This window comes from Nasonia vitripennis, chromosome 5, assembly GCF_009193385.2.
Source record: "Nasonia vitripennis strain AsymCx chromosome 5, Nvit_psr_1.1, whole genome shotgun sequence".
Classification (NCBI taxonomy): Eukaryota; Metazoa; Arthropoda; class Insecta; order Hymenoptera; family Pteromalidae; genus Nasonia; species Nasonia vitripennis.
Window position 1 is genome coordinate 20,471,549 of NC_045761.1, and position 15,425 is coordinate 20,486,973.

The 15,425-nt window shown below is 44.8% G+C and overlaps 1 protein-coding gene and 1 long non-coding RNA gene across 14 annotated transcripts in view; one reads left to right on the forward strand and one right to left on the reverse strand.

Moving 5' to 3' along the window:
* The window catches only part of LOC100117861 (solute carrier organic anion transporter family member 74D), a 70,331-nt gene that overhangs the window by 19,909 nt on the left and 34,997 nt on the right, over positions 1-15,425 (forward strand). For 7 of the 13 annotated variants that reach the window (XM_016985990.3, XM_016985989.3, XM_031931243.2 and 4 more), the window contains one exon: positions 7,112-7,167. The gene's annotated coding sequence lies outside the window, so the exon portion shown is untranslated. Of the gene's footprint in view, positions 1-7,111; positions 7,168-9,170; positions 10,246-14,709; positions 14,766-15,425 lie in introns of those variants that run through there. The other 6 variants (XM_031931244.2, XM_031931245.2, XM_001601937.6 and 3 more) reach the window with 4 other exon arrangements.
* On the reverse strand, positions 522-976 carry LOC116417580. Its single transcript, XR_004227832.2, has 2 exons — positions 701-976; positions 522-609 (listed from the first exon to the last, which is right to left on the reverse strand). It is a non-coding gene; the product is annotated as an uncharacterized LOC116417580 (long non-coding RNA).

Sequence of the window (15,425 nt, forward strand, 5' to 3'; positions counted from 1 at the left end):
CGCTAACATCTTCAATATTATGTCATATTATGCAATCTCTTCATTTCCTTTTCATTTGTCACTCAAGCACTTAGATCAATGTAGTGCAAACAATAAAAAGAAACGTGGCAAATCTGTCAAGCCCAATCAAAGATATTTTTTCTCATTCACATCAGAGCTCATCTCCTTTCTTATTTTTTTTCCTTCCCCACCATCATCATCTCTCCGTCTCTTCGCCTCTTATGTAGCGGCGGCGTACGTATGTGTACGTGTGTTCGCGCAACATTTCGGCCTGTCTGGCTCACTTCGAGAGAGTGACCTACGATGTCCCTCGAAAATAACCACCGCCGAGCCTTCGCTTGACATTGACCGCGAAAATTGAATTGCCCCTGGAATGAGATTGATGTCGCACTTGTATACAACTTACTTCCACGAGGCTCTGACGAACGTCGAAAAGCCGACCGGCAGATTATCGCTTGCCCCATCCTCTTATTCTCCTTTTGGCTGTGATGATTGTCCCACTGGGGCTCGTGTGTTCTGGATTTAATTGGATGTCTTGATTTTATATGGAAATCATCGATTTTAGAGTAAATGGAACAGTTTTCCTCGATCAGAGTATTCATGGAGAAACTGCGTTGGATAAATGCAGGTTAGCTCACGATGTTAATAGAAAGGTACCATTACATCATTATGATCTTTGGTGCTCTAGAACGGTAAGTACTTTTCTTATCAATTCTTCAATGAGACTTTCTTCTCATAAAAACAAGGGTTATCTCCCATTACGCTATGAAGCGATTTGTAAACACTCGGTATACGCACGTGTGTCCCCCTCGAGCTTTTTCAATCGTCAAATTTAATTCTCGATAGTAAGAGCGACGCTGTTCAGTCGCAGTTTGAGATCTCTCGTCTAGACGTTGGCATGACGTCAGGGACAAGGTCGATCACCATTTCGGCCTATGCCACGCGTATACACAGCGGATACAATTGTGCGCCACGTGGGGACACCTAACTGACTCTGTCTTTTTCTTTTTGGATCCGATACTTTACGCTGTTTCGGGCATCGATTTGTGCGCGAGAATTTTATCTGATTCCCGAATATGGAGCTTCATGATTCTTCATTTCACTATGGGATTTTCCAAATGAATATTTTATTGTTAGGTTATTTCAAGCCCAGACTGAAGTATCGTTAGATCGTACAGATGCAAAAGAGATAAAGGAGCGTCGAGTTCTTTTTACATCCAGCTGTAAATATTCGAATGTCTCAGCGAAGATGTAGCAGCTTTTTTATAGTCCTTGTTATATGCATATTGCAAGGGATGAAGTTTCTATATAATTCAACGCTTTTATGCTTGCCCTGCTTCTCAGTGAATCTTGTTGCACATCCAAAATGAATCGATATAGTATTCTTAGAAAAGTCGAAGTTGTCAACTCTGAGGAGCCAAAAGTGGACAAAAACGAAGTCAAATCAAAGGACTTAATCGAGTGCCTTGAGAGAAGAAGCCAGAAAAGTGCGGATCTAATCCAGTTTGGACAGAGTTCGACTGCGTTTAATTTGAGTATAATTTAGCGGTAATTGCCTTCTGAGAAAGCTCGTCCAAATGCATCGATAGTAGCTTCTCACTCTTTCTCCCGAGTAAAACCACAAAAGTGAAGAGGCGCATGGAAACTCTAATTGCACTTTGCTCACTTCTTGAGCGAACATTTAGATGCCCCGGCGATAGCAGCGGAATCGTCTCGGTAACGCCGACTCACGTTAACGAGTCGACTTATACGTCTTCAATGGTCTAAAGTTCAAGTGCTCCAGTCGCAATAAATATAGCGCTATAGCGCAGTAAAACAACTCGAGATTACATAGACACCGACTGCAAACTAGGTTGCTCGCAAATTCGGGTCTTCCTGTGTCTGCCCCTGTCATTACTATTCAAGTGTCTATCCTATAGATCTTTTGCTTAATTTGACCTTCGCGTCTGCTTCTCCGTGACTCTAATACTCCTGAAGATAGAAAATCCAATTCGTCGTACAAAAAGGCCGTTTCCTTCAGTATCTCCACATCCATCAGAGCTAACCGAGAGAGACTATATTCAGCTTCCATAATGAATCCCTGCTGGGGTTAATGCGCTTGATTGCTTGAGCGGATGCGAAACCGATCTCTCTCCCTTTGCATGCATCTAGGCTGCATCAGCCCGGACAGGGAGCTTATATACTTGAATTGAAATGGCTGGTCTGCTGCGCATTTGCATCGGACGATAGATCTGGGCCAGGTCGTCTGCTCGTTGCATAATGACTCGTCAAGAGAGGGGCCACAGTTTTCCTCGTATTGTGATCCTGGCGCTTCGTCTTGTGTAACGTGCTGTATAAAATTCAGATCATTGTTGCGAAATATATAACACGTGTTCGGTCTTATTGATCCCTAATCATAGTGTAGCGGGTAGCGGCTCTTCCCTTTGTGTCATAAGGATCTATTGAAACGTTACTTTTCGTTTTTCTCGCGACGCACATCTAACGGCGCCAAATAGAAGTGTTTCTCGTCTCTAGGAACTGATTGTCCGCTTTTTATTTTCTTCGCTGGAACCTTTTAACCCCGGCGATCTAACTGAGAAATTGTCGGCACATCAAGCGCGTCGTTCGCGTTTCGATAAACAGATTAATCCGATTCACCGCGTCGATCGATGCATCTAGGCAATCGGAGGATAAAAGACGGATAAAAGGGGAGTGACACCGTTTTGCGGCACAACGTGACGCACGTGTTTTAGCGGAGACGTTTAACGGAAACTTTCTTTATTGAGGATAAATTCGATGTCGCGCGCATTCGTTGACGAAAATCCTAGATTATCGAATTCTAATTTCGTCACGCACGTGTGATCGAGAAAAGAGTGTTTTATAATATTCCACGAGGAAAATTGATCCTCCTCTTATTTTCCCGTATGCGCTTTTTATCTTTCCACTTGGTATATTTACGGCAACGACTCAATTCGTCGTCTTAAATCATAAATCTGCCAAACGATCGGCCGATTTGCTATTCAAATTTCTCACCCGAAACACCCGAATTTATAAAAACTCTGTCAATCAAACGATCGATAAAAGTCGACGTTTTTTACGGAGATTATGTTAGGCAAAGACGTCACAAAGCTCAGCGAAATAAATTAGGATTTGTCTCGTTCCCAGAGGACCGGTTCTCTAATCCAAGAGACAAAACTTTCTAAGCCGTGCGTCGTCCTCTGAAAAAGACCATAATCGCGCTCTCTATTACATTGACAAATAAATTGATTTCCGAGAATCTCGAATCCCCGACACACGACGATTGGTCTACATATTAGTATTACAAGCGATGCGTGCGCGTAGACGAGAGATCAGCCGAGGGCGTAAGACTTGCACAATTTTTCTCCGAGAACGCGCGCATAGGCTTTTATTCGTATACGTATAATATACTGTGTATTATATTGAGGCGCAGTGCATTGACACTTGAAAGTGCAGCAGCAGATAGAGCTTATCTGCTCGAGAGAATCGTCATCGTTCACTAAATAAGAGCTATATATACTCTTTTTCCTCAATCTCGCTTGTTCTCCTTTTCGTTTTACCTCCTATGCGCTTATACTCGATATTATCGTTGCGCAACGCTGTGTATTTTTAATAACGTTATATATACATAGAAAAAAAGTCGATGTAAAATCACTTCTCACGCGTACAGCAATCCAATTGAATGAATCCCGCAGCCGAGTGAATATACCCGGAGAACTGCATCCACATTTCAGTCGCGCTCAACAATTATGCTACTGCTGTATCTTTCTCTCTCACGCCTCTCGTCGAGATGCTGCTGCAGCGCCTGCGTCGTCGCATAGAGAAGAAGAAGAAGCAGAAAAGTAGACTCAATGAAGCCCAATGAGAAAGAGACAGAAAGATGTAGGCCAGACGACAATAATCGTTCGGCATTTCCTGGTACGTTACGTGTACACACTGCGCGCGAGCTTTAATTGGTTCAAGAGTACCGCCCCGACTCTCGATCTCTCATTATTGCGCTTCTGCTGCCGCCGACGATGCTGCTACTACACACTCTACTCTGCGATGATGTGCGAGAGAACCCACCGCGCGGCTATCTTTAGGAGAGATAGCCTGCAGGTCGAGTTTTGCGGTCTCTTTCTCTCTGCATACAGCGCTTCGGAGTAGCTTTTGAAATCGCGGCTCTCGGTTTGCCCCAGTTAGTGTGTGTAGTCTGATTAGTGCGGTCGGCTCTCGGTAGTTTTTTTCTGGGGACTTTACGGCTACGCGTCTCGGGTTGCGAGATAAAAGTTGCACACATTACTTTCCTAGTCTTTTTTACCATACGATTACGCTGCGTTAACTCTTATTGCCGTGTCGCGTAATGCGTCGAATTTTTATTCGAAACGTTTGAAAAAAGAAAAGAAAATTCCTTGGCGACGGAACGCGCTGGAGATAATATGCACACGCGAGATCTCCCATATACAGGCATCTCGCTCTCTCTCTCTCTCTCTCTCTCTCTCTCTTATACACCGGCGCATACATAATACTTTCACCGCGGCGGCCTAGGATAACGCGGCATTGCCGCCGTGACCTTGGCAAAGGTCCTCTCCCCTCTCCTCGCGCGTTTCTCCCCTCGTCCTTGCTCGTCTCAAGGTCACACACCGCCTCACGTCCTCCTCCTCCTCCTCCTCCTCTTCGTCTCCTCCGCCTTTTCTCTCTCTATCTATCTCTCTCTCTCTCTCTTTCTATAGATATATAGATATACCTACACCTACATTCTTATCGCGCCTCCCCCACAGGGCAGCTGGCACACGGGAAACCGATACTTTCCCCGTTTCGAGGGGGAGTCTGCCGCTCGTTTTTCCTGTGTACACTCGCGTGCGCCGAGAGAAAAAGCGTCTTCCTTCTCTCTGCTTGGCGACGAGGGGGAGAAAAGCCGTCTGCGGCTACTGGGATTCTGCTATGCTTTTCATTGCCGGAAGAAAAAACGTCCTTACGGCGAGGATAGCCGCTTTTTTGTGTGCACGTCGGGCGATTTTCATGGGTTATCGCTGCCATTCTGTGTGCTCTGCTTCTCTTATGGTATCGACGTTTTGCTTCTACGCACTTATTTCGATTTAATCCGTGATTAATTCGAAATCAACGCGTGAGAAAACGACAACGAATGCATCATGAATCGTACGACGCGACGCCGACCATATTCCGTATTCCATCCGAAAACCCCGTATTCTTCTCGTTTCCACCCACGCTTTCCCGCGGCCGATGCCTGATAAAAGATTCCGGCGACGAAGCTCGCGGCTAACGGCGTTTCGTCGCGCCGCATATCGCGGAAACCATTAAGAGTGCTCCACACCTCGATCGACGCGCCACTCCGAACTATCAGACCGGAAGTGGTTTTGGTCAAATTTGCTTGACAAAATACAGGTTTATAATATGATTGAGATAAACCAAAAAGTTTGAAAACAAAAGTTTAAGCCGTTGTTCACGTGGAGAAACTCTCCTTATAGTGTTCATCAATTTACAGGTTTGTTAAAAAATAGAAAAAAAATGAGACCTCAATCGTCGTCTGCTCGGCATAAAATCAGCTGTTTGTGAGTTACTCAGAGAAAACGATTTATTAGGACTAGTTATGTAAAAATTCAAGCTAAAACGAAGTTTCCCCACGTGTAGTATGAAATAATGAATCGATTAAAACTCAATTCCGATTTGAATAATTATTCTAAAAACTACAATCTGTCAAGCAAAATCAGAAAGAATTTTTTCGGCTTTTAATTTTAGTATACGCCAGTAGAGCGCGCTTATTTTCACTCAGCGTTAGGGGACCCTTGTCCCATAGTTATCCGGCTCAATGTAACTCATTTTTCAATATTTTGCACATTTTGTCCGCAAAGCGCTGCACTCGATTCTGACTTTCGAAATAATCGTGGAGCACTCTTAAATACTTTATAAGTACACGGACTGTCGCGTTATTTATTTGGATGAGACGTGGAAAGCTTGCGTTCGTGATTTTCGAATGTTTTACTAAGGATAAGGCACGGCGCTAGAAGATTCTGATTTTTATTTTAATATTTAAAGAACAGTGATTTACCCACATTTCATTGCAAACAATGCCTATCACCCCCGGAAATCTCGAAAAGTCGATAAACGAAGGTCGACACCGTGTTATAGGTTCCAGGCCACGTAGTGTACCCCTAGACACGAGCCTCTATACGTGCTCGCGATGCCGTAGACTTGGGAATTCGTCGACGCGTTCCCGAATGCACGTCGCGCGTTGGGAGAAAGAGGAAGAAACCGGAGCACTTCGCCGAATCAGCGAAACACTTGCCAATTTTCACGGCGTTAACTTCCGCGAGCGCGTTCCATCGATCTATCCCCATGAAAACCGTTCATTCCGCTTATCGCCTCTCTCGGATTTGTATGTGAGAGGAATTGCACGAGTTCGAATGCTTTATTTTTGTAGATTTAAAAGTAGTGGTTGATGAGATTTTAGGGAGGAACAGGTCAGTGGCGGAGAGTATTTTTATTTCAAATTTTGTCCAACAAAGCCGAATAATTATCTTCCAATATTATAGGTGTATCGATTTTGACGGCACACAATAATGACTCACCTCATCTCTCTCTTTCGAGTCAGCGAACTCGCGCCTGGCGTAAGTATAACGCAGCTTTTGCGTGTGCGCCGCGCGTGAAAGTTTTTGCGCCGAGAGCTTATTACATAAGGCCGTAATGGCACGACAAAGTCGCGGAAATGTCGCCCCGAGATCGTCGAATCGCCGTCGTGCGCGACACATTTTGCGGTCGAAGATTGTCTCTCTTATTCCCTTGGAAAAATGCGGAGATAACAGTAGTTTTGTTTCACTACGAGGAGGAGGAGGAGGAGGAGGAGGAGGCATTGTCAGTCGATTTGTTGCGCAACCGAAGATGATCGACTCGACTGACCAACTGGAATTTGTCGCCGAGTTATGTGTTTGCGGTTGGTGCTTGTATTGCTGTTAATTTATTCGTGTCTAATACGGTTGCAGCGAAAAGTTTCACTCCTCATAGACTGCACGTGGATGGAATGATTGTTTCGTGGAATAACGCGTATTGAAATATTTTTCGTCGTCAATAAAGCGTATAAGGCTATTTCTCAAAATTATAAATTTTTATTTTTCAGGCGATCCGTCGAATTCAGGAAGGATGATCACGTGAAGATCACGCAAAGTCATCGAGGTATGTACATCAAAATATTACATTCTATTGAAAAAAATTGCTCCTAAAATTACGCTACACTCAAACAGGTTTCCGTTTCTAAGCTAAACAAGCCTGTCACGCTCCACCTACCCCCTTTGCATAAAATTTCAATGTTAGAAGGTAGAAAGTATGCATTTTCGTGATAACACAATGCTACCCATTTTACTCGTCAAAAATTTACTTCCTCACACACTCACGGCATATGGCAGCGTCATATGGTCGCACACATAGTCAATTTCATCGTTGTGACTACCAACATACCACTGCGCCGAAGTAGCGCACATGTGTTCTAAGACTATTCGAAATGTCAAAGCAAGTGGTTTATTATGGACAGTGTGTTTGCTTCGAATTATTTCATTGCATAAGTCCACGGAGAAAAAAGACTCGCCCCATACACTCTGAAGGTGCGTGCGAGCATACGGAATCAGCTGTCGAGTCATACCTATAGTAATAGCCGTATAGATCGAAACCGTTTTGGACTGGCCTTTTCCCTACCGTTTGAACTTTTCAGATCTCTCGAGTCTCTGGCTAGCGACGATAGGTGGCGTAGAGGCACTTTCTCGTTACCTTCATCGGAATCAGCGAGCGGAGTCTAGATATAGCTGTGTGCTAGCTATTTGCCAGGACTATCGTCCATGGTTTCTGCTTTGGCCGCTCATGCTATGTAACTAGCAAATATGAGTCTATAATATTTCAATGAAGGATGAACTGATGATTATTGTATACTATACCAAATGAACCATATCTTTTTCTTAGGAAGTTACTTTACAAGCATGCGCGATAGCGTTCCTGAATTCCGCAAGTGCCTCATTACGAACAGCCCCGATATGCTCTTACCGACCCTTTTTTCCCGTCCGATATAGTTCATGCACGATTTAGAGCAGCTCGCGCAACGCAACTGGTTTACGCGGACTACTTATCGTCGATCGTCAGATGCTTCTTGCTTTGCGTATGGTATATTATAACCCGTTGAGTAGATCCTTGTTTTGCTCTGCAAGCTCGAAAGCACAGACTATTAACGCGTTTATTTATTTTCTGGTAATGTTAGGTAGACGATTCCTTTTACACTGTGTATTACTAAGCAATAACTTCAGTGACGTTATACGCATAATCGAAACGTCCTTATAAATCAATTACACCTGTCGCTCGAAACTCCAAGCTCGTAAAAAGGTAAAAGTTAATACCTGGGCGCATAAGCACACCCCTCACACATCCGCTTCTATGCGATGCAATTTTATTCGACGCGCTTTTCCCCCTCTCGCCGTTCGTCCCAAGCCCCATAAACGTAATTTACTACAGCGCAGGCTTATCTACGAATCTTAATTAGGGTCAAAAATGAGCTTCTACTTGACGCCGACGCGCCACGTGCGCGCGCCTCGATGGAAATAGTCGCTCGGGCTGTACTCTTCTTATCGTCCACAGCCCATTACCTGCAGCGAGAGTCACTGCGACTGCATATTACGAAGTGGTTTTACGTCTCGTTTGTGTGTGTAAGTATAGGATACTTCTGTTATGTTTTTTTCTTCGTCGCTGGCGCTCTGGTATGTTGCGGTTTTCAATGGAATGAATTATCGCGCGGGTGGCTGTTACGCGCACTGCTTTTGGTATGAGCTTTTTATCACCGCAGATATAGACGCGGTGAAAGTTTTCTCTGAAACAATTTAGTACACCTATATTTAAAGAAAGTGATTCAAAAAGTGACGTAACACCGCACAACAGCTGAAAAAATTTTCGGAAAAGCATCTCTCGTCTCCCACTAGCCAACCATCTCATGCAGCAGAGCAGCAGCAGCAGTAGCACAGTTCGTCCACACGTTCGAGCGAGACGGAGAGTGTTTCGTTTTCGTTTTCGCCCGCCATCGCCGAGACTCTACACACATACAGACAGAGCCGCTCACTCTCGCCGCCGTGTAGCCGCCGCGCGCGCATACACGCGTTCTCTCTCTCTCTCTCTCTCTCTCTCTCTCTCTCTCGGTTCTCGGCTCGTCTGGTCTGTCGAACGGGGCGGTGAGCCAGTCGCGCGCGAACCGCGGTGTCGCGCGCATCTCCTTCTCCGTCGGTCGTCACGAGCAGCAGCAACGCCTACGCACTTTCCCTCCCCGTGTTATATTCCACGCTCTGCACACAAGCTTCCGAGTTGATCTCGCTTTGCGTTGCTTAGTTATTGTCGCTAGATTACAATAGCAAGACAACGAGTCCGACGGGGAGGCAGAGCTGCTCTGTGCATTTCGTCGCCGTTTTGTGTGTACACGGAGAGAGAGAGAGAGAGAGAGAGAGAGAGAGAGAGAGAGAGAGAGAGAGAGAGAGAGAGAGATAAGAGCGAGCGAGGGAGAGATAAGGAAGTGGAGTAGTAAAAGAAGATGCTGGCGCTGGACCGGACGAGGCTACGTCCTTTCGTTCTCGGCTGACATAATTCGACGGCTGGTACCGTCGTGGATCTCTCACTCGGCATTTCCAAAAAAAGCATCGCTGCAGACCGATGAGTTCTACTCGGCTCGCGCGCAATCTTCCGCAAACATTTCGAAAGCCGCGCGCCTGCCTGTGTTTCTAGATAAGATAGCGCGTGTACATAGCACCCCGCCTTTGAAAAAGAGCCGCGCTAGTCGAAGGAGAAGACGTCGCACGAGTGTTATTCGAAAAGCCAAGATCCAGCTGATCCGGCCGAGTCCATCGAGCTTTCCCGCGCGTGTACAGCGAGAGGAGAGAGCTTTGACCTAGTCCGGAAAATTCGCGCTGCGAGCAGGTCCGCCAGGACACGGACGGAGGAGGGAGAGAGAAATTTAGGAAAGGGAAACGGGATCACGAGAGGAAGAGAAGAAGAAGAGGAGGAGGGGGAGAGATCTGCAGAGAGCCGGTGCTCTGTCTCTCTCTCTCTCTCTCGAAACGAGTGAAGTAGTGCGCGTGTATAGCTGTGCGCGGGTTGTACCTATTTTCGAGAGAGGAGAGAAGAAGAGAGAGTATTTTCGAGAGGAGGAAACGCGTGGCGGCAGATGACGCAGCCCCATCCGAAGAGGCGACATTGCAGCTTGCGGAGAGCTTGAGCGGGAGCGTTTGAAAGGTACTTGGAGCTTGTATTTTTTCTTTTATTCCGGCTCGTTGGCCTTTTTCTCTAGATGAAGTATGCGAGGGTAGCGAAGCGTCTAGTTTTATCAGTAGTATAAACTAGTAGTACAAACTTTAGCGCATACGTGTAGGCGAAGCTCAAAGTGACTCACATTTCATGGTATATACAATTCCATGGTTCGTTAAATTTATAAATAGACGACAACATTCTTTTCCAAAAAATAAAATTCGGAGCCGCTGCACCGCTTATATCATATCTTGATCTACGCGTCGAACACGTCAAACTTTCTTTTGCCCTTGCTGATAAGGCCTAAAGATGGCCCGAGATATTTTGTTTTCCAATGTCGCTGCTGCTGCAGTCGAACGATAAGCCGTGTGTAATCAGCGAATGCCGTGTATGCGAGAGAGTCGAAAAATTCAGCACAAATTTCGCGTTATTTTTAATATCAGGCTAACAAAGATCGAGCTGTTGAAAAAAGTCAGATGGCGTTTATGAAAAATAAGCTGAGAACGTGGCCAGGATTAAGAACATTTTTAAACGATGAAGAATGTTCTCTTTTTGTTTTCGTCGTATTTTTCAATTGACATTCTCTTATACTCCGGATCGGATATTACGGCGTCTGCAAAGTCAAAAAGTTAAAACAATATTATCCTTTTAAAACACAAAAATAGCAGCAGGCCATCTTCCCTACGTGAAAATAGTATACCTTCACCGCATTTGCATTTCTCCCCAAAAAGCGCAAGCTAGAACTGCAGGAGGTCAAAAAACACCTGCTCTCACTTTCCCACTCCCCAAATAGCATCGAGAGACCCGTCGAGTCATCGCCGAAAACTTCCCTAGGCGATCGTATACATATCGACTCTCGCCGTCTGTACCGTTAGCGCGCGTAAATTCCCGGGCCACAAATCGACAAATTCGAGAGACGTCTCGCGCGCCCGATAAATATTCATGCGCGCTTCCGTCCGCGGAGAAATGAAAGGGGCCCACCCGAAAAGTCATCCGCTTCTCCTTTTTGCTCTCAAGCTTCATGTACGCGCGTCTTTTCGACCTCGTTCCCGCGGGACAGAGAGAGAGAGAGAGAGAGAGAGAGAGAGAGAGAGAGAGACAGACAGAGAGAGAGAGAGATAGAAGTAATGAGATTCGGCTTCTTGAACGGCGGCACGAGAGACTTTTTAGCGTTTTGTTGCAAGATGCTGCGCGCTCGTGTGTTTGTTTTTACTTGATAATTGCCTTTTGATGCCGACTTCTTTTTTGTTCGTGGACTCTTTGAGTTGGAGAGGTCTAAGCTGTGCTAGAGAGACGGTTTCTTTTTTCCTTCGTATTTTGCGTTTGAAAGGGATTATGCGTGGGAATGTGTGTCTTTTTTGGTATAAAAGATAGGATTGATGGGTTTCACTGTGTGTCCGCATTGTTGGAAATTTCTATTGAATTTCGACTGAAATTCAGAATAAAGTTTAATGAGTTAAAAAAAACTACTATTTTTTCCATCTCATAAGCGACAATCTCTCGCAAACATCGTTACTTCGAGACCCACAACCTGCTATTTCGCCGACGAGACCAATACTGCGAGAAAACATTTCTCTGGAATTACAGTTGGCGGCAGCGCTCGGCAATTCCATTCATATGCAGCAAAGCGAGAGTGAGATCCGCGGCGATATTTTTATTTTCTCTTTCCGGGTACACACGATCACACCATCGATCTTGCAAGCTTCCAATTACAATTTCCGAGATACGAATCTATACCAGCTCTCTTTCGACTCGTATAATACATGCTACAATGCGCTTTGACGCCACGTAACTTTCTATAAAAAATAAAATCTTTTGCGCCTATCTCAATCACACGCCTTGCGGGTGTGTATAAATTGTGTTTCCTTGCGCCGCGGGGATCATAGTGCGCATGCGCGCGACGAAAGGAAAAGGCGTTTTGAGGCGTGATTGACGAAAAAAGTGGCTTTTCTTCGATTTATTCAACCAACGAATATTCTCTTATCGGCAGCTGCGAACACCTCTGACAATCCAATTCAACCGGCAGCTATACAACAACGCTTATAGACGACAAAGCCCGTTCTCGAGAGCTTCGCCGAACGTCGTCGGCGTTTCTTCGCCGTCGCCTTGGCCTACATGCATCCGCTACAGCGTAATTATGCACGTGTATGCGTGTACGTGAGAGAGAAAGACTGTGTACAGCTGGCCGATGGTATAAACCTATCATCGCTTCGCTCGTGTGTGTACGTATGGACACACATACGCGTAATACGCGTTCGCGGCTTACGTAATGGAAATTCATCGATATATGCACTCGCGGCTTCGTAATGTGATTGACCGAGAGACGATGCGGCTGCTTTACGAGCGACAGCTGTTCGGAGAAAGTTTGGAAATTGTCGGAGTCGATGCGGTTTGAAAACAAAAAAATACAATAATTGAAGTTTATAAGGTCTGATGCGATAACGAGGAGAAGAGCTTGTGAAGTTCCATGGGGGGCTCGACTTCATTGCATAAATTATGATGGATTACGCTGGAGGTTATACAAGGTATTAAATTTAATAGACGCCGATCCGCAGTAGCTCTCGCATCAGCTCGGGAGATCTATTACGGTGCATTATATTTTAACAGTTTCATTTTGTTAACTCCGAGTATAAGCCTCGCGGAATGTGATTCAGATACATAGTACTCAACGCGTAATTGATGAAATTCGATTCGAACGAAAACAAAGTCTCATTAAAAATAGAAAGTACCGACGCAACGCTGCCGGGGCATCCTTTTAACGGGAGAGTCATGAAGAGCAACCGATGATTACTAGTCGTGGGCCGAGCATCGCGCCTCGAATGTGCGCGTCAGAAGAAGCAATAAAGAATTAATTAAGCAACGCGCGTTATCGCGAAAATGTATTTATCGAAAGTGAAAGCACACCGCCGTGTAATGCAACGTTTTAGCGAGGATTTTAATGGAGAAGACTGTGCAGTGTACGAGTAATAGCGGCTTGTTTTATAAATGACGATCTTCATGAAGATTGACGATCTTCGATGTAAACGAAGTTCGTTATATTAAAACATTATATACTGCCGTCGCAAGGCTGGAAGTGAATTACTCGCACTAAACTGCTTTTAATGGCTTTTTAAATCAGAGTCCAAAAACGACAAGCTTTTCCATTAACTTCTCCATTTTTTTTCTTTGCATCGCATAATAAGGTCTACTTCTTCGCGTGTTTTTAATGTGGTTCGATTATACGACCGAAATAACCTATACAGCTTTTAGCGTAATCTCTGCAAGCTTTATGTTTGCGTATATGTAGTTTTAATGACGTCGGCGCGTTAAATGACGTAACTCTAAGGTGCATCGACTTCTTCGACATTTTTCAAATTGTAGAAGCTTGTATGTTGACCTGAATAATCAGCCCTTGGAATCGAATAAGGCATAAAATTTCCAAAAAAAAAAAGAAAACACATTTCTGCCCGAGAATAGAGATGCGTCATGTTCGTCGATGCACGACGGAATATTTCCACCGATTTCGCGAGAGCACAGGAGTTTTTCGCTACAATACTATACTTAAATTTTCCTACATACGTATCAAATCTCTGAATCGAACTAACAAAAACAAACACGCCATATACCAGCCATCAAAAATAGAAAATGCATAAAGCTCCGTTTAAAACACGTCCCTTCCTCCCAAGCGACTAATACACAGTACACAATACACACACACACACACACAAGCGAAACTATACATGCGCACGTGTCCATCGTCGCAAAGCATCCGCCCGCGCCAGTAGTCTCTCTTTCTCTCTCAGCCCGCATAATTAAGAGCGTTTCCATACTCTCGCACACATACACATACAGTGGCTCACAAACGCATAGCTCTGCAGACGCAAGGGGCTTTTGCCTCTCCGAGAGAGAAAGACACTGTAGAGGCTGCTGCAGTGCAGCCCAGTAGTCGAAAATCCATAATAGGCGACGAAGCTGCTCTCTGCAACGGGTTTATATTCGATTCGTTCCCGATTAAAAATAGATTTTAGAAGGTTAGTGTACCGAGGGAATTCAAAATAAAATCGCAGCGAGCGCTGCACTTTGCCGCTGCTCTCGCGACGGGTATTTTTATCGGAACGATGTATTGAATGAGGTTATCCCCGCTCGATGCGTGTGTCTTCCCTCTCTCTCAGTTCTCTCGTGTTATTTTCTTCCCTCGCTGGAATAAAGTCGCGCGTTTTTAAGCTCTCGCACGAGAGGTTTTGCGTCTGTTTTGGGAAAAACTTTTTTTTTCTTCTCGGAAAATAAAAGAGCTGCACGTGTGTAGGTGAAAAAGCCTTCAGCGAAGGAGTATCATGTTACACAGCGGGCCAGTATTTGCGATAGAAAAAGGGAATATCTGTAGCGATACGCTCGTGAAAGGGACTTTTTGAAATTCAAATATTTTTTACGAGCTACTCTTTTTGGAACGTTTGCGTATCTTTTCTGTTTCAGGTGAGGAGAAGCTTCTTCTCTTTTGGTTCGTCTTTCGAGCTCACGCGTGTGTGAAGGTAAAATATTCTCGGGTTAATTTATAATGAGCAATTCATATCGCACTCTGCAGAAGGTACACAGAATTTCTGCCGAGAAACAGAGATTTCAAGTGTGTTTAACGCCGTCGTGTATTTCGCTCGCGCTGATAACCTTGCGTTGGTTATTATTATTATTTTTTTTTTTCGTGATACACCCATATCGCCGAGACGATGTTTGCACTGCGAAGTGCATCAGCGTATTGCTGCACGTTTTCTTGGAACGCGTTATTTTGTTGTTCCGCGCGCGGATCTGACACGGATTTACCAGAAAAATACTTTTTTTCGTTATCTTATTGTAATTACACTGCGTTTGTAACTGTAATAATGCATTTACTTCACTAATCTTTTGTGTGCTTTATACATTCTTAATTACGGGATTTCTCTACTATCAGCCGGACGATAAGCGACTGTCCAAACTTTCGCTGTAAAACTTTTTTCCGACTCCAAAATTTTTATCGAACCATTAAACATAACTCAGTGTCACTCTCGCAACGATAAATACTCGCAGACAGCATCACGCGAGCATAACCCTTTGAAATTACCCACAATCTCAAAAGTGCACGTGACCTCGTCTCTCTCCCCTCGCAAAAAGTCCAAGAGCACCGGAGCCCTGCAAAAAAGGTCGCACACCGGCGCTAC